Source organism: Mus caroli, unplaced genomic scaffold (genome assembly GCF_978045245.1).
Source record: "Mus caroli unplaced genomic scaffold, Mus_caroli_1 scaffold_1, whole genome shotgun sequence".
In the NCBI taxonomy this organism is placed as follows: Eukaryota; Metazoa; Chordata; class Mammalia; order Rodentia; family Muridae; genus Mus; species Mus caroli.
This window is the reverse complement of record NW_028227256.1, coordinates 113,107,068-113,128,800: the sequence shown is the minus strand read 5'-3', so window position 1 is coordinate 113,128,800 and position 21,733 is coordinate 113,107,068. Positions and strand designations below refer to the sequence as shown.

The following is a 21,733-nucleotide window of genomic DNA, read 5'->3' as shown; positions in this document are numbered from 1 at the left end:
TGATGTCACCTACAGTGGGCTGGGTCTCCTCACACCAAATAACGTAAAACAACCCCGTACAAACATGCCCTCAGGCCAGCTGAATATTGAAAACCCCCTCAGTGAGTCTCTCATCTCAGGTGACTTTGGGTTGTGTCAAATTGACAGTTAAAGCTAACCATCACATGCCCTTACTTTATTACAATTCTTTTATACTTCTCGGTACCCTAAACTCTGTCTCTGATTTTTTTTTAATTTTCATTATGCATGTATGTCCCCACATGTCCACATAGTACACTAAGATAGAATCATTGGCACACTGGTCTATCTTCTCTGTAGTGAAAAACCTCTAAGAACCACAGATCTGTGCCATGTGACACCGAATCATGAAATCTATCCAATGACTCCAGGGCTCAACAGGTATTTGGCTAATGAAGGTAAAATATACAAATGATGTTATAACTTTTTAGCAATAAAATATGAAAACAGCATCTTGGCAGACACATGTGTACATGTATTTGTGTGTTTGTGTGTGAGGAGGGCAATAGTTGATTTCAAAAGTTGTTAATATTATTAGTCACAGTCTTGTTTTGTCCTTGCCTACTTGAATAGGCTGGCCAGCCAATGAGCTTTAAGGATTTCCCTCTCTCTACCTCCTTGGCTTGAAGATTACAAGTGTGCATAACCTACCTGGCTTTCACATGTTCTGGGGATCATATCCATATTCTCATGCTTTCAAAGCAAGCAGTTAACCAACTGAGACACCTGCCAGTGCTGAGACACTCTCTTACATTTATATATCCCAAGCTTAGAAAAGTAACTGATACAATATTAGATATAGGTTCAATCCATATTCACCTAATAATTGCTTACTAATTTACAGATGTATGTCAACAAGTATGGTTTTACCATCAATCTCTGTCCCTATGCTTATAGCCCATAGCAGGCGCAGAGGCCTTTGTATGTCACAGATGAGCAGAAACAGGTCAAAGGTGTTACACAGTTCAGAGATTGGAATTTTAGCCGAGTTGTAGACTTGATAATAATTAATTTCATTGAACCAATACTAACAGAATTGGAAGAATGTAAAGGAGATGGCTTAAGTGACATATTGATGATGTCCCTAAAGGTGTTGTAAATGTGATTGCTGTACCACCCGTGCATCAGCAGGTGGCAGAGAAGAGAGTGCATGGGAGTGGAAAAGCTAGCTCTGTCCCTTGCCAGCTGTGGCATTGAATGGGCCAACTGGTGCAGGGCAGGAGAACTTGCTCCAGTGATATGGGTGGTTGCAAGCTGGTGGACTGAGATGCTGTGATAGCCTTAGGCCCAGATATAAGGCTTTGATTTGGCCCACACCAACATCTAGACAATTGATGAACTGCTGGAGTGCATGAAGGGTTGGTCCTACAGATCCAAACCTACAAGATCTCCGTGATACAGGGCAATAATAAAATATCTGAGAGGAGTACCCATGACGATCCAGTATTGACAGTATAACAGAAGCCAGAGGTCTTGTTCTTAACCAAAGAGTCATTGCAATGAGCATTTGCAAACCATTAAGTGTGGAAAATAAGGTATACTCTGGGACACACTGTGACACACTACAGCTTCCACAATGAGATTTTTTTCCTCCCTATTTGAAGGGAGGTTACAAGGGTGAAGAGTTGGTACAAGGGGTGAGAGACATGAGGGGGAATGAGGTACATGATGTGAAATTCACAAAGAAACAATAAAACCTTTTAAAAATACATATTAACCAACTTAGTCATAAAAATTAATATCTGATACTTCACACAAAGTCCTATAGTTCTGAGTAGCATGTGTACATTGAATTATGCCATCTGGCCATGCTTTAAACAGTTTAGTGGCTCCTAACATTGTTTTAAGATAGAGTAAAGCTTGTCACCTTAGGTGACTTCAGCACCTATGACTAATGCCCTGTTCCAGGATTATGAATCGACCACTCATCATGATCAAGTGCAAGGAGAGCTTCCAATAATTTACTACCAGTCAGGTTCTAATGAGTGAGAGAAGTGGATCTTTTTATACTTTGGAGTAAACTCAAGGTTATATATTTATATTTATGGAAATTTCTCTGATATTCAGACAGATGTTTTGAAGCAGAGGTATATAAGAGTGTCACGATATGCATGCCACACAGTAAACACAGTAAGTTTTATATATTGTTACTACTACTGCATCAATGTGATGGCTCAGTGAGTGAAGGCATTTGCTGCCAAGAGTGATGGCATGGGTAGAAGAAGAGAACAAACTATTACATGTTTTCCTCTGACCCACACATTAATTATGTGGCAAACACACAATCACATAAGTGTAGTCAGTGAAAACACATACACATACACAAACACACACAAGCACACACATACACATGCACACACTACATATAACTTGGTAAATATTTCACAAAGAACATGAAACCTAAAAATAAACTGGGTAAATTTTTGTAGTCTTGCTTCAACTTAGTACCTGTGGTACCTCAGAAAAATGACTTTACTCTTGTTGGCCAACCCTAATGTAATTTCCATGATGGACACTTGCTGGTATTCAGGTATTCATGTTTGTCTTCATTAATTTTCTCATTGCTGTGGCAAAATACTGCACCAAAAAACTTAAAGGAAGGAAGAAGGCCTGTGTCTGGCATATAGTTCAAATGGATACAGGCTACAATGGAGAAGACGAGTAGACTGTAAGCATAGATGCCACAATTAGATTATTAAAAGGCAGTGGTTACTATCCTTGTAGCTCCTGGATTGCTCCCTGAGGTCAAAGCCCCTGGATTCCTCAGGAGAGATTCTAATGGGAAAGTCCTACCTGGGAGACCTTGGGAGCCTCTACTGCATGCCACATGTGTGAGAAATCTTCACAGTGAAAAGGGATTCTTAATCAACTTCTGTGTTTTCTGACAGAAGTATGTTTTTCATAAAATTTATATCTTCAACTCCACTGGCAGAACTGGATGCCAGCTTCAGTTTTTATGCTTGGGATAATTTTATAATATAAATATTTGTTCTTTCTTAGATTATTCTTTGTATGTGTGTGTGTGGGTGTGTGTAATGTATGTGTTTGCATTTCCACATAGGAGTGCTTCATGTTTTAGGATTTTTATTCCTCTTCTAAAACACCTAGACAAAAGCAATTTTGGAAGAAAAAGGGTTGTTTCATCTTGAGCTTGTAGTCCACCATCCAAGGAAGTGAGGGCAGGATCTCAAGGCAGGAACCTGGAGTCAGGAACTGATGCACAGGCTATGAAAGGGTACAGTTAACTAGAACCCTCCTCATGGCATGTTCTGGATACTTTATTATGCCATTTAGTACCACCCACCTTCCATTAGATAACATAAACTACAATTGTCTGCCCAGTTCAGTCATTACTCAAAAAATAGGACTACAGGCTTGCCTACAGCTCAGTTCTAAAGAGGCATTTTATCAATTGAGGTTTCAGTCTCTGAGACAACTCTGGGTTGTGTCAAGTTGACAAAATCTAGCCAGCACAGTATGCTCAGGTGTGCGTATGGAGGTAAAAGGACAAGGTCAGGTGTCTGTTTTCATCTTCCTCCTTGTTTTATCCAGGACCCCTTGTTGTTTTACCACTGCATATGCCATAGGCTAGCAAAGTATAATGTAGAAGCACTATCTGGCTTTTTTTTTTTTTTTTTTTTTTTTGTGGATCCTGAGGATGAGAAGTCAGGCCTTCATGCCGAAAGCCCTTCAATCTATCAAACCATCTCCCCAGCTCCAGATTCTGCTATTTCTGTATTAGGTTTCAGCACTGCAGATCTGCTACTGTGTCTCTTTATTCATCTATGCACTCTAAACCCTTCAACATGTTCTTTTTCTTACTTCCTGTGCTTGGATTTTTATTTTGTTTTTCCTCTTATTCTCTTCTTGCTGTTTTTTTTTTCAATGTTTTTGTATTTGTTTTTGGGGTTTGTTTCCTTGAATGTTTAATTCCTTCTTGGCTATAATGTGTTTAAATTATTGTTATATCATTAATTGAGTTGTGTCAAAATAGGTCAAACATGCCTAACGTCTCCAGCATCCCTTTGCCTGCATGAATTTAATTTAGCATATCTCAAAGGACGTGGGGCATGAGACTAGGACTGCACAAAAATGCTCTTATAGTGTCTTGTGAGAACAGGACAAAGCATAGGACATAGTCTCAGTTATCAGATTTTGTTTGATATTCTGACAGGAAGTAAAAGTTCCCTAAAAAGTTTAGTGTAAAAAGATGCCAACCTCCAAAGTGGAGGTTTCTTTCTTGCTTAAAAGCCAAATTTGCCTTGGTGCTGCTGGGTTGGCTCACTTTTTGCCAGATGCCAGAGATACCAGCTCCTCTTCAGAAAGGGTATTAGTGTAGTAGTGAAGACTCTTTAATGGAAAACAAGAAGATCTCTGTAAGTTTGAGGTCACTGTGTTCTACAAAGTGAACTGCACACCAGCAAGTGCTGCATAGTACACCTTATTTCCAAAAGGAAAAACAAAACAAAACAAACAAACAAAAACAAAGCGAAACAGGAGAATAGAACATCTGGCCTAGGTGGAACTAAACATTGTAGTTGGGAAAGGTCAGTCACTTGGCCTTGGGACTGAGTTGACCTTAAAACAAACTAAGGACATAGAAGGAATAAATGTCCTTTCACTGGGATACTTCACAGAATTCCTGTTTCCAGTAGAATCCTTATGAGCTGGACCACCATGAAATTCATTCTCTTTCTGAGCCCTTTTAGTGAATCACATTGATGGTTAGGATGATGAGGAAGACATGAAGAAGAAGGTAACACTGGGCCCAGTCATACAGTCAACACCAAGATCAAATTACAATTAATCGCAGACTTGGGTATTTAAAAGTGGAATGCATAAATGTTCTGTAGGAAAAGAAGCCTTGCTAATTTTTTTGTTTGTTTGTTTTTGGTTTTTTTATATAAACTTGAAGAAGCAAAGATATTAACAGTGATTCAAATTCATAAACAGTAAAATAAAATGGTTACACATACTTTAATAAAAGAATGAAAAAGAAAATAGAAGTTAATGATAAAATGGAAAACAAACACTAATATCACAAAATATTAATATAGAGTCCTAAATTAGATAGAGGGCACAGAAGCAGGAAGGAATATATAGAATTGTAGCATGTCTTTCTGTGGAGAAAAGACCTGCCTAAAAGAAAATCAAAAGGCAATTTTGGTAGGGCTTGGGAGATGGCTGTAAGTATAGGGCTTTCCATATAGGCCTAAGGACCTGAACCTTATTGCTAGAACCCATATACAGAGCTGTGCACAATCTCAACTAAATTGGGGAGCTCCAGGTTCACTGAGAATCTCTACCTCAAAAAGAAAGTGGAGAGTGACAACATAAGATATCCAAAATTGATATCCATCCATATGCATATGCACATGTAATTGTACATACAAGCATACCCATTAGCTGGCACACATAAAATATTAGTGAAAATCTGGAGGAATCTCTTTGTGGTCACCAGATGATACTAGGGAAATCAATATTCCTTTATTGGATTCTCTGCCTCATTATTAGAGTAATTTAAGAATAGACTTAACGGGAAGTTTGAGGAGAATTTTATTAGAGTTTAAAAGGAAATCCCCCAGGCAGGCAAAACTGAAAGTCTCTGTAGCTGCTCAGAAAAGTAGAATGGAGAAGATAAAGGAGGAAAACCATTCTGTTCCAGGTAAGCAGACATGGATGTTAGCCACATGGTGACAGGTGGCCATATGGTGGGAAGGGCTCCAGAAAAAGAAAGAGAAACCTGGGCACCAGGGAGAACATGCTGAAGTTTTGGCCAATATCCAATAAAGAAAGGCAGAAGAAAAGAAAGAGGAAACATTTATTACTCAGAAAACAAAAATTCCCACAGGCCCAGAAAAACCTCAGAACAACTCACAGCAACTGCACTAGGGAGTGTGAATTCTAGAAAGGAGAGTAGTACCTAAATAAAGAAACAATTCCCCCTTTGATCTCTCTAGCATAGCTTAAAAACCTGCCTTTGTAAGGCTTAGTTCCATAGCTAGGCCAGCCCAACTCTATCAATTCTTAGAAAAGGAGACAATGGAATGTCTTTAGCAAGAAAGAGATTTCATTTTTATCCCCCAAAGATGCTTTGGATATTTCTCTCTATTAAAAACACCAATCAGTAAACTCTGCATTGCTGTTGAATGGATTCTATCAGGAGTTCATGCAAAGAGCTGCACTCTTCAGCATAAAGGACAATGGCAGACACATCAAGGCTCTTCAGGATATTTTTTTTACAAAAACGGAGCAGATGTGTATTGTGACCAGGCAGAGCAGAAAGATCTGTGTTTTCATATCTGAGGGAAATAGTCTAAGTACAGTTCTGGAAGATAATTTATTGCCTAACATACAATTTGCAACATCCTTGTGATGTCTCTCTCATTAAAGATAATGATAGTATTCAGATGGCAAAATAGTTTTATTTAGACCTCATCTTTTCAAGTACCAAGGTCAGCACTATAGCCTTGCTGCTTTGCCATTTATATTTCTCCTTCAAAACTATGGAAGCATATATGTAACTCAGAATCTGTGTGTGTGTGTGTGTGTGTGTGTGTGTGTGTGTGTGTGTGTGAGAGAGAGAGAGAGAGAGAGAGAGAGAGAGAGACCCTGTGTGTGTGTGAGAGAGAGAGACCCTGTATGTGTGTATGTGTATGTGTGACCCTGTGTATGTGTGTGTGTGACCCTGTGTGTGTGTGTGTGTGTGTATGTGTGTGTGTGTGTGTGACCCTGTGTGCATATGTGTCTACACTTTCATGTGTGCCTATAGCGGATAGAGATTGACATCAGGTCTCTTCCTTCATCATTCCCCTTACTGTTTTCATGGACTTTTAAATTTGGTATGCATATGCCATGGACTCCACATGAAATCAGAGAAAACTTGATTGGGTTGATTCTCTCCTTCCATCTCATGGATACTGGGCATTGAACCCAGGTTGTAAGACTTGTGGGCAAGCATCTTAACCATCTAAAAATCTTGGAAGACTGAGCACATTTGTTTTTGAGATTGAACCTGAAGCTCATTAATTTGGTTAGACTGCTTGGCCAGTGAGGTCAAGAGATGCACTTGAATCTACCTCCTAAGCACTGGGATTACAAAGTTCATAGTACCATGCCTGACTCTTTTCAGTAGGTCCTGGGAATTAGAACTCAATTGCTCATGTTAATATGATAAGCTTTTCACCCAGTAACCTATATCTCCTGCTTCGCAGAACATATTTTTAAGAGTTAAAAAAGTTTTAATTCTTAGCATGTTTATTATTATTCTTACATTGCTCTACATACTTATACAAGGATGTGTGTAGCAATAATTATTTTTAAAGAGGCTAAGGATTTGAAAAAGAGCAAAGAAGGTATATGGGATGGCTTGGAGGGAGGAAAGCAACAAGATAAATGATGTAATTATAATCTCAAAAAATAAAAGAAATTAAAAATGTTTCAATTTTGTGTCTCTTCTTCCTTGTAGTATCCTGGGTGAAAGAGGATTTCCCACATGATTGCAATCCAATACAGATCTATACAAACTGTCTGTAGACATAAATAAAATCAAATTAATGCTGGGAACTAAGTACATGCTTGTGATGCATTTTATTTAGCAGCCATTTATTTAAGTAACACTGGCTTCACTGGATTTTTGAGAATTTAACTGGACCTTGTGTCAACAGAGAAAAGAAAAATTATATTAAAGTTAATGAGAACCACAAGTCAGTTAAAAGACTATCCAGGAATTATATTGGCATTACCAGAGCTTTTGGTGTCTGAAGACACAAACAGAGCTCAAAAGACATGGTAAAATGCCATGTTTCAATGTTAGAAAAAAAGGAAAGTGTCAGAAGGTGCAGTGGGCTCCGGTTCCTGGACTACAAACCATCATCAGATCCCTGGAGCTGATGATATGTTTTTCATAGAATATGATTAAGGTATCATGCCATCCAGTTGACTCCTGGTGATATGGAAAGTACCAAGATTGATAATTACTTTGAGCTTCAACTCTGCCTAAATCTTATATATACTTTATTGTCTCCCTTGAAACCAGCTGTCAATGGCATTCTGTAGCAACCCTTATACATACAAATGGAGGGCTTTCTGTACAAAATGCCTGTCATATAACAGGACATTCTGGCATTCTACAATGCAGTAAGTCAGTCTATGAAACACATAGCAAACAATGTTATTCATGTGCCATGGCGAAAACATGAGTGTGAAAACATAGGGGAGAAAAAAACTCATTTTAGTGGTCTATAGCTAAATGAAGTGCAGCCTATTGGTAGTGTGAATGTAAATGTACTTTATGTTGGTGCTGCTCTGAGATGAAAGTCAGTGGACATGGTTTCAATGACACTGTTCCTTTGGGTACTTTAATTGGCAGCCACCAAGTTTGACAGCATTTTGGAAAAAATCACAATTTCCAAGGTGACATCAGACTAAAAACACTGATCTGAAAAGTTCCTCAGAAAAGATTCAGTTTGGACTGGAAGGAAGGTACAGCTACTGAGAGCATGCACGGCTGTGCAGAGGTCCTAGGTTTGGTTCCCAGTATTCACAATGTACAGCTTGCAATGATCCTTGTCTCCAGTGCCAGAGCGTCTGACACTCTTCTGGCCTTTGTAGGTGCTCATGAATATATGGTACACATACAGACAAGTAGACTCCCTCCCCCCCCACCAACACAAATACATGCACATATACACAGATAAAAAATAAGTAAAAGTTAATTTAAATGTACAAAGCAATTCCATTTTCCTCTTCAATAACTTAGAGAAGAATTATTTTAAAATGAACAAAAACACAACAGAATCACAGTATAATGGAGGGGAAGCAGTGAACAGAGCCTGGCTTATAATGACTTCCAAAATTCACATAAAACAAACTAATAATCAAGCAAACAGAAAGTGTGGATTTACAGACCTAACAGCAAGAAGGCCAGTCCCTGAAGTTTTGTGACCAACCTATTTGGTGAGTTCCAGGATAACAAGGGAACCTGATTCAAAATAAAATAATAATACATATGGATATATCTTGAAGAACAAAACTTGAGTTTATGCTTTGTCCTCTACATACATACATATGCATTTGTATCCATATATAAAGAAACATGCATAGGTATGCATACACACAAATAACACTGATAAAGGGTGGCACGCCACAGATAGTTGCTTTTATGTCCCAGGTGTTGAAGATCAGGTAGCATCCCCTACTGACAGTAAGTCCCAACGATTGCCAAATGCTATGCTTATCTTAGTTCTCTCATCCTTTTGTCATCTTAAACTTTGTGTTTCCAAGGACCGTAATTTACAGAGAAGCAGCCATGAGGAACTCTGTCCTCCATTCTCCCAAGACATCTCTCATCAGTGCAGACATGACACCTAAGAAAACCATTTTAAAAAGAGAGCCTTGAAAAATTATTTTCTTCTTAAATATTTTCTTTCTGTAAGTCTACAGAAGTAGGCCCTTGCCCCTTTTCTCTCTAATACTGATTTTCTCTTGTTAAAGATGTTAAACAAGCTGTAGTACTGAGTCACTGCTGTCCTACTTTACATTGTTGCTTTGCTGTATGGTATGGAGAACATATGTTACCAAAGTAGTTTGCTTTGATTTATCTACTGGTTGCCATTTGTTATGGGGTCAGCGCATGCTAGGGTCTCACAGATATTTGGCAAATGTGCCTGCTCAATGTCAGAAACATAAGCAGGGCCACTGAGAAGAAGGTGAAGAGAGCCAGAAAGAGCAACTGTGGCTTTCTTTTTTTTTTAAGTGATGCCAAAATTTGGGGTTTGATGCATGACTGTAATCCTAGAGTGAGGAGTTAGATGTAGGAAGATCCCTTGGACTTGATGGCAGGCAGCCAAGTCAAATGATGTACTCCAAGTCCTAGTGAGAGACCCTGCCTTGAAAAACTATGTGGACATCTCCTAAGGGAAAAAAAACAACAACACTAGTTTGACTTCTGACCTCCACACCTTCACACATATGTTTTTCTTCCCACTTGCAAGTGTAAATCTTTATAAAAAGAAGTTTGACTGGATACCCAGGTAGTTCCAGTGACTTAGGAGGCTGAGGCAGGAGAATTGCTTGAGCCTACTACTATTTTCAAGCCTAGAAAACAGATCTGATTTCATAAAATGAAATATGCAATTAAAAATGAGTACTAAACATGATGCAGGAATACATTAAGCACTCTATAACTTAAGATTGACTCCTTTAGAGGTAATGAAGGACTTTATATTTTCCCATCTCATCATTCTGAAATCAGACATCAAGGTAAACAATAAAAATGATACACTCCTTTTTTGTATGTTAATGCAAAATTACAATAACAAGGAAGTCTCTTATATGTAGCTACAATTTTCATCCACACATTCATTTCAAAATTAGACAGGGAGTAATAGAAATGTGGCTCAATAAGAAGAGTACCTGGTTTGCATGTGCACAGCCATGACTTCCATTCCCAGAACTGCTTAAACTAGCATTATGTTAATTATCTATAATAACAGCACTGGGAGATAGAAGCAGAGGATCAGAAGTTTAACACCATTTTTAGATATGTAGCAAGCTTGAGGGCAGCCCGAGGCTACATGAGACCCTATCTCAAAAAGTAAAATATAATTCACAAAAACTTTCTGCATAAGTTCAGACCACGAGGCACCAAAATATAAGGAAGGAGAAGACTGTCTTAAATTAGCAGAGAAAAATGGGCAATAATGCTCCTTCTTCATGGAGCTGAAGGTATAAAGTTAGGAATTACATTACCACTGATGGAATGGTCACCTTGTGAAACCCACCTCCCTGCTTTGTATAATGCCTACCATTAATACTATATATATATAGTACCAGATACAGTTTAGGAATGTTACATACAGGATTACCCACTCACTACGGATCTATGGAGTTTCAACTTTGGAAAGAATTACAGGGAAGAACAGCATAGTAACCACACACACAAGTCATCACCATGCTACCAAAAATATCCACTTCATACATTAGATGTATATACATTTATTAATATTCATTTATACATTAGAAAAGCCAAAACTTGAAGCTATAGATATGGCTTAGGGTAAGTGTAACCTATGCTAGCATAAGAAGCCTAATTTTCTCAGCACCCATGTAAAAGTTTAAGATACCTTCCTATCATCTAGTGTCATAAACACTATGGGGAAAAGAGAAAAAAGGATTTCTGTCCTAGCTCCAGACTCAGGTTCTCAAAGAGAAAGTAGAAATTGACAGCCAGGACACCTAAAGCCATCTTCTAGCTAGTGCATGTGAGCATGTATGTGCATACTTTCACATACAGCTGCACATTTCGCTCTCTCTCTCTCTCTCTCTCTCTTACACACACACACACACACACACAAAACAAGAATTTTTAAAGTAAAAACATTAGAAGGATACAAATATAAAAGTCAGAGATAAAGAGTTCTGCTGTCTGCATTCAGGCCAGTACCTGCTCCTAGCTTGGTCTGATTTTGCCTAACTTGGTTCCATGTCAGCTCACTGCCTCTCAACAACTGTGGGTCAGTGGCTGCGCACAGACACCCTGGTCTCCAGTTGAGCATAGGTCTTGAATTCAGTGGGTGATGATTCCCACCTATGTGGGACTGAAGGTGTTTGAGCATGTCTCCTGGACCCCTGTCTCCTGTCAAAGTTACTGCCCCCACAGCCCCTGCAGGAGAGTTGTAAGACTATCAGTCACACAGACAATGTCCCAAGCTTCTGGCATTCTGACTAGACTCCACTCCTACAGTTACCTGACTATAGCCAGGTATGCTCCTCTCCACAGTTACCTGATAGCCCAGCCCACTATAAAAGAAGCTGCTTTACCCCTCCTTGCTCTCTTTAAGCTCTCACCTTTCTTACTTTCATCTCTAGTCACCCTCCTTCCCTCCCCCCTCCACTTGTCCATGGCCAGACTCTCTCTTTCCTCCTTCTCTCCTTCCCCCTGTCTTTCAACAATAAAGCTCTAAAATCATAGACTGTCTTTGTTCATCAAGGCCTGCTGTGCTTGAACGATGGGATAGACTTTCTCCTATCAAGCTGTGTCTAACCTCCCTCCAGAAGGCCTTCCTGCACTCCAGCCACAAACTAAACCAAGGACTCTCGCCCATGTGGGAACCACTCAGTGCCCCCTCTCCCTGCTGTCCTCTCCTCCCTTTGGCCCCTGGGGCTGACTGAGCCACCCCTGGGGCCCCCAGTTCTCTGTTCTTCCTCGATGTCCAGAGGTGTCTGGGATGCCCGAGGCTGAGAACCTGGTACCTAGGATTTTCCCTTGTCCATCACCTGCTGATCTAGGACCATTGGCTTCACACAGCCAGACACCCACCCGGACCGAGTGGAACGCATGTAGCAGTCCTGTGTCCTGTAGCACCGGAACTCTGGCAGGATGCGGTTTTTCTCCTACTGCCTTTATTCCCCCACACCCACTGCCCTGCAAACAACCAGAGTCATATGATTCCTGTCACCTTAGGGGGAATGGCGTCTCACTAATAAAGAATACTTGATGCTGAGGACAGATCCATCATTGCTCAATAAGTCATTCAACTTGCAGATCACTTCTAGAAATGAAAGGACAGAACTTACTCAATGACCTCACAATGGTGTTATAATCAGCATGCAGTGAGAAAGCTGATCAAAGACCATGCCACTTCCATTAGATGTGAAATACAATGAGAAACCCTCCACCACAAGCGTTGAGGGATCACTATAGAAAAAAGACTCTAGTCTTCCTCTCCACATAACTTCCACACAAGCTGTTCACTCAGAAGCAAACAACACATTGCCTTTTGCTTGGTTCATTCTCTGTTTCATAGATAAAATCTTGAGTTACAGATCAATGGTAATTACCTTAATAACAGAGGTCACAGGATATAAAATAGAAAATTAATTATATTTTTGTAGCTTTTGGTTTTACTTGTTGATTTCTTAGAGTCATGGCCTTGCATTGTAGCTCAAGCTAAACTCAAAATACTCCTGATCAAGACTCTTGAGTCTTGAGACTGTAGCCCTTTAATACTACACCTGCCTTGACTAGGAAGTTTTGTATAAAATTTATGGAATGCTTGCTATAAATTCATGTGAATATGTGAGTGTTTACACATATGTCTGTGAACATTTTCATACATGTGGGTATAGATTTCTATGAGTGCATGTACAAATGTGTGCATGCAGAAGTGTGCATGAATATATGGACACCAGAAGACAATCTCATTGCTCAGATATCATTCAGTTTTTTAATTTTAATTTTATTTTATTTTATTTTTATTTTTTTGTGATGGAGATCTCTCATTATTTAGCCTAACTGACTGACCAGTAAATCCAAGGTATCCTCCTGTCTCTGTTTCCCAAACACTGAGCTCCCAAGGGCACAACAAAACTATTTACAAATTTCTAGATACCAAACATAGATCTTTGTGCTGCAAAACAAGCTTTGTACCTACCTAGGAATTTTATTAGCCCAGTTTTATAAACCTCCTTTTTTTATCTTATGTTTCTGTTGTTTTATGAAGAGATGCTAAGGAACTATTTCCAATCTTTTTATTCACTTCAAGTTCAGTATCCAGTTAGATTATAGTCAGAACCTTTTATTTTTTATTTCTTTTCCATGCAAGTTTCCTGAGTCTGCACTAAGAAACTACTTCTTGAAAATATTTTAGTATCAATTATAGGTATCTAGTATCTACCCACTTGGACCTGAAATTAATGTACAGCAAATGTTCTGAGTAGTAGAATTGCAAGTGTTCTTCCAACACCACATGCATGAACCCATGTGTGCTCCTACCATTAACAATATCACTGTTTATTAATGATATAGAGAGACAAATGGACATATGAACACATGAAGTAATGTGATATTTTTTGTGGTTATGGAATGAGAAAAGCTTAGTTAGTAACTGAAGAATAACAGAGCTTTGAAGAAAGTGCTCTTAGAGGGGTTAGAGCTGAGCTAGAAAAGAATGTAAGTGTCCTGGGTAGGCAAGCAATCATGAACCACACAGGATATTCCAGTACATTTTATTTCATCTAATAAACTAACCTAACAAAAAGCAACTTTGTAAGAAAAGAGTTTATTGCCCTAGTATTCGAAGTTACAGTCCATCATAGAGGGATCACTGGAGCAAGGGCTTGAAGTAGCTGATCACATTCAAAGTCAAGAGCAGAGAGGTATGGATGCAAACACGCAGCTTGTTTGTCTGCTTGTGCTCAACTTCATTTCTTCACTTTTAAATTCCTAGCCTAGGAATTTTGCTACCCAGACTAGCCTGTGTTTTAATTCATCAGTTAAATTAACCCATCTCTGACAGACATTTCCACAGGGCAGCACAAATTAGGTAACTCCTCACTAAAACAGTCTTCCCTATGGTCAGTTGGTTGTGTCAAATTTACAATTAAAGATAACCACCACACAGAAGAAGGCCCCAAGGAAAGCATAACTTGTGTGGCTTACTAAAAGTAAATATGCCAGTATTCTAAGTAGAAATGGACTGAGACACATGCTCCATTCTAGGCATGACCTTTAAAATTCACAACTGGAGATTGTCAATATATTCACCCTCTGTTGATTGACTAGAGCTTCTTGATTACCTACAGGGAAGGTGGGATGAAGTAATAAGATAAAAGATGATGGATTTGCTACAGACTTTCCTGGAACAGTATGATCACTGTGAGATATGAGTATAATTTGTAAGCTTGAATTATTCTAGAACTGAAATTTTATCTCGGGAAGTTGTCTATCAAGTAAAGGAGAACATGGGGTTTTGATTTGTAATGCTTTTTTGTAAAAATAAAACAAAGTTGAAAGATAACAGATCTTCATGTGCTACACTGATGTTCAGCTCCTCACCCTACTTTCCCTAAAACACTTGTCCTTAAACTTTAGCTAAATGACTCAGAGACTAAACAGGGAACAGCTGGCTACCAAGCCTATCTATTCCCGGATATTGCAAATGAGCTCATGTAATATAAAACTTTGCTCTAAGTTGTCCAACTGGTTGAGGCTATATTTGAGAATGATACTGACTCTGACTGTAAACTCCACATTCTGTCCTATAAATTCTGGAAATAAATACCCCTACCACCGCCCAACACACATAGTTGTACCATGCTCTTCCAGGTTTCCAAATGGACCTCAACATGACAAAGTAAATATGAAGAATTTCTGAGAAGTTCTCAGAGGGCATCCATCCTATTTACACAGGATTTTTCTGTGTCATCATTGTTAGTGAGTCTCACGTTTTCTACACAAGAGCTACAGATGAGCTATAGATGTAGCACAAATGGATCTATGCTGCATTTATATACAATAAAGAATTTATGTCTTCCAGTACAGATTGACAAATTCCTAGTTTGTATCCTGGAAAGAAAACACTTTGAATGAAAAACAAGTGTCTGTCAGCTATACAAGACCCATGATATTTGAGAGAAGTGTTTCACCAATGGACCCTAAGCAAGCTTTTAGGGAGGATTAGAAGTTCTATTGCCAAGATACCTCAGTAGGTATTCCACAGGGTATTTATGTCCAGACTAAATTCTAAATTTAAAACATAATGTAGTCCTTCCTGCAAAACCGTGCTTTGAAATCTCTGGTGTGTGTGTGTGTGTGTGTGTGTGTGTGTGTGTGTGTGTATGGCAAGCGCATGTACAAGTGTGCAGAAGAAAAATGAGATTTGAGTCTTATAGAGAAATTTCAACTTTTGCTTTCTTTTATTTTTCTGCTTGGCTTTTATTCCCATCTCATCATGATTTTCATTTACAGTTAAAAGCCTAAATTAATCTTTGCTGGTAAGAAAGAAGAAAACTAAAGTGTTTCAGAGAATCCTAAAAAAGTGAAAAAGTTTAAAGGGGACTTGGCTGTACTACATTGCTAGTGACTGATATCCTGGCTGCCTTTGCATCCCCAGGCATAAAATTTACCACAGGCCACCCAGTTAACCAACCAACCTGGGAGCCTCTGCTGACTCCCAAGAAGTCCTCATGCACATTTCTTAAATTTCTGTAAGAATAGAGCCTATCTTATAATAATAATAATAGTAGTAATAGTAGTAATAGTAATAATAATTTTATACACGCACATACACTTGTATACTGTACAACATGGTTGAACACAATGAATTACACTCATGATAATAGTTAAATAAAAGCAACTAAAAAATATTGAGGTACTCTCTCACTTTCCTTTTTTTTTTTTTTTGAGGTAGAACCTCAATCAAACCCAGAGCACACAGATTAAGATAGTCTTCAAGCCAGATTGGTCCTGTAATTCTCAATCTCTACATTCCATGCCTGAAGTAACAGGCTGGCTGCTATTTCCTTCCTACCATGGTCTTTATGCTTGCACACTAATCACCTTGACTTCAAGATCATCACAAGAACCCACCTTGATTATTTTTACAGAGAGGTTCAAGATTTTGATATAGAAATATCCACTATTGTGTTAGTTTCCTGCAGTATTCTATACAATAAATGCTGCAGGGTTTTGTGACCTAGACATAACCAAGTCTCCAGGCAACATGCATGTCAGTTAAGTTATAAACTGTCTCAACACATTTGTAAATGGAAATATCATACTGTGATGACAAAAGGTTGTACATTTTGAGTCTATACCATTTTGATAGGCAATGTAATAAAAACCTAGGTTTGTATAAAACCACTGTATTGAATCCATGCTGTAATAAAATGGGTTGAGAACACATTTTTTCTGATGGCATATTCCTAATTAAACAGATCATAGATCTACAATATAACTGTATCCACATATCCACAAAGATAGACATCTGTAGGTTCAGTTCCTACTCACAGATGTAGAGATGAGAGATGGATGAATACATACACACACACACACACACACACACTGGGTGAAAGGGAGAGATAGAGACAGAGAGAGAATGAGAGAGAGACAGAGAGAGACAGATAGACAGAGAGACGGAGACAGTGTCATAGAGAAAGAGAGTCTGCACTTCTTCTAACACCATGATCAAATGCTAGCATTAGGCATAGTATAAAGTAGAAACTGGGACAAAAAGATATGAGCATCCACAGAGCTCTAAAATTACATACTAAGTATCAACCTTAAATGATTTCTATTTTCTCAAGAAATAGTTCAAATTGCCCAAAATTCCAACAGATGACAACTCACTTTGAGAATCTGTGAACAAGATACTGTTAGTAGGAGTGAAATTGCCTTCAGGTCTGTAGATGACAATTTGGCAGTATGTAGCAAAATCACATAAATCCCTTTACCTATTAAGCACTTTGCTGGAAATTCTTACACATACAGATATAATTTCAAGTGTATGAAACAACATATGTCATAATGTTCAAGCTTATTCATTGAAATTCCAAGATAATATCCCTCTGAAAAGCCCACCGACCAAAATTTCATGAAATGAACTGTGGTACAAATTTACAACTGAATTTTTAAAAATTGATAAATGAATAAATATGTGCTGGCCTGGAAAGAAAAAATATATATATATATATATACATACATACATACATATATGTGTATAGATATACAAACACACACATATATTTATGTGAGATATATATATATATGTATATATATATCAATCATGGATTTTTGTGCAGGAAACTTATAGATACTTTTCCCTGGGGCCCCTATTGTTTGAGACTGTCAGCTTACAGAATGGACTACATGGTTATGTGTGAAAAATTATTGGCTCAGAACCCCAAAGACAAGTTGTCAGCACAAAAGAAATTTATTTTCCCCAGAGGAAGAGAGGGCAGGGATTAAGAGACAAAGACAGGAGATAGAGGATGAAGGAGGAGGGGATAGAAACAAAGGAGAGAGGTAAGGAGTATTTGTCTAATAAGGCAGGAAGGAGAACAGACAAAGGACTGTCTCTGGAGAGAGAGGAGACAGACATGGCACACAGGAAAATGGTGGTTTATAAAGGTACAAGGGAAATCCCATATTAGGATAAAGTGTTTAGCTTTAATTTAGCATGTTAATTAGGTAAGCCTGAGGGGGCTTTTGATTGGTGGAATTTAATGCATTGATAATTGAACCTTGGTAGTCAGCTTCAGGAGGAGAGATTGGGCAAATATAGAAATATACCTTGCTGAATAGCTTCAGGAATGTAATGTGATGGTTTTTAGCAAGCAAGAGGGCATTTGGGGAGAAAAGTAAGGCCTGCCAAAGCCATGCATGTAGCTCTCTATTTGGCCAGAGTTCTTTCAGCCATCATGAGAACTGTGGGGTGGGTTAGGACTTTCAGCTTTTCCTGAGTTTAGTCTGGAAATGGAGTCATTCTTTCCCTCCCTAACCTGAGATGCAAGACTCTGCTAGATAACTAGTTATCAGGATAGTACAAAGGGACACCGGCAGGAACCAACTACCAGGAAGAGGGCAAGGTTCGTGATCTTCCCTATGTATCCAGCAATGTTCTCTTTCTGGGTAATACTGGGACACTGAGACCGTCTGAAGAATGAGTGCTGTGATACAGGAGAACACTCACATATCAGACCTTAGGTTTTCTGTTATGTCTACAAGTAAAACCAGTAGCATACGCCACATGATCCAGGAAAGAAGTTTCCCTGGGGTGAACACTTGGTAAATTATCCTGAATAAAATATCCAATATCACACTAAACATACTCCACACCACCAACACTATCCATATTTAAAGGGAATCATTAAAAGAAATGTTATTATTGAGTGATGTTTGAATGAAGTTCTCATCTTGTGCTAGTCTTATGTCACTATAATAAAACTACTTGACATAGTTGATTTGTGAGGAGGAACAGTATTTATCAGCTAACGGTTTGTGCAGTGCTACTCTTTCAAGCACATGCTATCATTTCTGTCTTTGTATAAGAATTTGAAAGATCAACTCAGTCTCTTGCTTTTGCAGCAATCACTTCAGCAACTCTGCCATTTCCCCAGACAGACCTTACTACATCAATTTTAAATCAAGGAAAAGAGACAGATAATTGAGATGTGTTTACATGAGATATAGTATACTTGCAACTTAATCAAATGCAACATGATCAAAGGGTGGGACAAGCATAAGTGACATGGTTGTAAACAGAATAGCCAAGACATGTTAAGCTGCAGTGTGCCACACTTGGCAGAAGCATAGCTGAATATGGCTGAAGTGTAGAAAGACAGGTTCAAGGTGATATATATGACTGTGAGGGTGAGTCTCATGTATCAACATGGCAAGAATACTGCACCCAGTTATCTAGTGAATCACTTATCTTAGTGCTGCTATAAAGGGGATGTGTAGATAAGATTAAAATACATGAGAATCTGATTTTATTTAAGTGAGGCTATGTGGGAATTCTGGGTGGGCTGTCTGCAATCATCAGAAAAGCCTGAAGTAGAGCTGAGTCTTCCTTGAAAGAAATATTGCCTAGGAGCTCAGAGAAGGCTCAGTCAGTAAAATGTTTGCCAAGAATTATGAAGGTCTGTCTCCAGAACACACCTTAAGAGCTGAATATGGTTGCATAAGTTTGTAGTGTGGTAGAGGCAGAGACAGTGAGGGTCTCACTGGTGAACCAGCCTAGCCTAAGTAGTCAAAGGAGGATCTGCCAAAGGAGGATCCCTATTAAAAAATTATGGACAGCTCCTGAGAAACAACACACAGTGTTGTCCTCTGACATACACACATACACTCACACACACACACACACACACAGATGCAAACATTCACACACAAACAAGTACACACACATTTACCCTTACACATGAATCCACACAGAGACATAAACATATGTGCACACAGGCAAACACATATCCACACTTGTACCCAAACACACACACACACACACACAGAGGCACAATGAAACTTACATGAAACTCACACACTCATATTCACACATGCACTCATATACCCATAATGCATACTAACACACATGCACACTAACACATATGCAGATGTGACCACACATATGCATATGGACAGACAAATGCATGTATACTCTGGTACACATGCATGCACATGCAGTTATATAGGAACATCCATTCAATTATATGCCCATATAAATATTCACAAGCACACATATGCATGAACATATAATAACATACTTTCACACATATATGCATATACCCAATTCCCTCTTGTATGAATACACTCACACTCACACACATGCACTCACATGGACACACAGGCACACACACACACACACACACACACATGCACACAGTCACACTGCACTGGTAGAAAATAGCTTAACATCCTGTCCTGGATATGCAGCATCCTTTCAGGACTACATGTCCTTTAGATATGAGACATGCCTAATCAGTTCCTATAATGACCTACATCAACATATCACGGTAAGTTGCTTAGTACATTTCTGTTAGCTGTTCCCTTCCTGCAATCTGACTGGTATCAGTGGTGTCTATCAGCTTTCACGCTCTTCAGTAATAACTCTAAATGATTCAGGTCAGCCCTCTTCTTACCTACTCATTCTGTCCATGTTCATGTCCTCTGGATTCTTAACCATTCCTTATAATCTCCAACTGTGCAGATCTTACCACAAATGCACTCTCTTCCTGTCTAGTGCTTGATCTTTGCTGAATATCTATATATAGCCCATATGTTTACTCACTTTTATTTATCTATGCATACAGTTATATTCTTTATGCTGTGCATTATAGCACTTTCCTTCACATTCCTATTTCGAATCCTTTGTCTTACAAATCAAGTCTTGAATTGCTTGAATGTCATACACAAAATTTAGTCTAAATTTGGGCCCAGCATCAACACTTATATTAACCTGACTTATATAAATATGCATTGCAGAAATGAGTGATCTTAAGATAGAAAATATTTAGAGGAACATGAGTTGAATGAAAATAAAGGGCAGTGGAATGCTATTGTAACCCCAGATAAGACAAAGTGTAAGATCAACAATGATGAGTGACATGGAAGTCTGCTACAGTGATTATTACATTATAATAAAAAGCAGACTTTACACTAATTAATAAAAATAACAGAAATTCTTCCTTCTGATAAAACTTCTTAAGCAATTTCTAACTCCAGCAAGTTCAATAACTGTCCATTCTACCCAAACACATTTAATGTTGCAGACAGCAGTGTGACTGTAGGGGAAAACAGTGAGAACAGGAGAGACAGCTCAAAGATTAAGAGGGTGTACTGTTCTTGCAGAGGACACCAATTCAGTTCCCATAACCCTTGCTGATTTGCTCACAAATGCCTGTAATTCAAGCTGCCAGAAATCTAACACATTTCTCTGGCCTCCACAGGCACCTTCCCTTACATGTGTGGACACATGCACAGGCAGATAATTTGAAAATAAGTCTCCAACTTTTAAAAGTGATCAACTCCATTTGATGACTCCTGACAACTCTGTGAGGAGAGCTTCAATGGAAGGTTCTCTGTAATAGAATTGTTGGAGACCCAAGTATAACTGGGGAAAAAAAAAGAATGAATGAATGAAAGAGCTTGGTCTCCCAAGAACAAACACTGTTCCACCTCAGGAGAAACATAAAGGTTACAGCTGGTACAAGACAGTTTTGAGAATACCAACATGAGAGATATACAAGGAATCACAAAAAGTGGAGAGTGGAAATGTAGGAGAGCAGAGGCAGAAGAGACAAGCTATGCAAACTCAGGTTAGAGCTATGTCTCAGTTTGATAGCACTCCCTTAATGTGTAGCAGGCTGTTTCAAGCCCCAGTGTCACAGATAAAAAATATAAACTAGCAGTGACTCTGCATTTAAAGACATTCTTGCT

General features: G+C 38.7%; 1 protein-coding gene and 1 pseudogene across 2 annotated transcripts in view; one reads left to right on the top strand and one right to left on the bottom strand.

Moving 5' to 3' along the window:
- Cntnap5 (contactin associated protein family member 5) overlaps window positions 1–21,733 on the bottom strand; it is a 928,932-nt gene that overhangs the window by 340,746 nt on the left and 566,453 nt on the right. The gene's annotated exons all lie outside the window — the stretch shown is intronic.
- LOC115032510 (small nucleolar RNA SNORA17) lies at window positions 1,096–1,207 on the top strand (annotated as a pseudogene).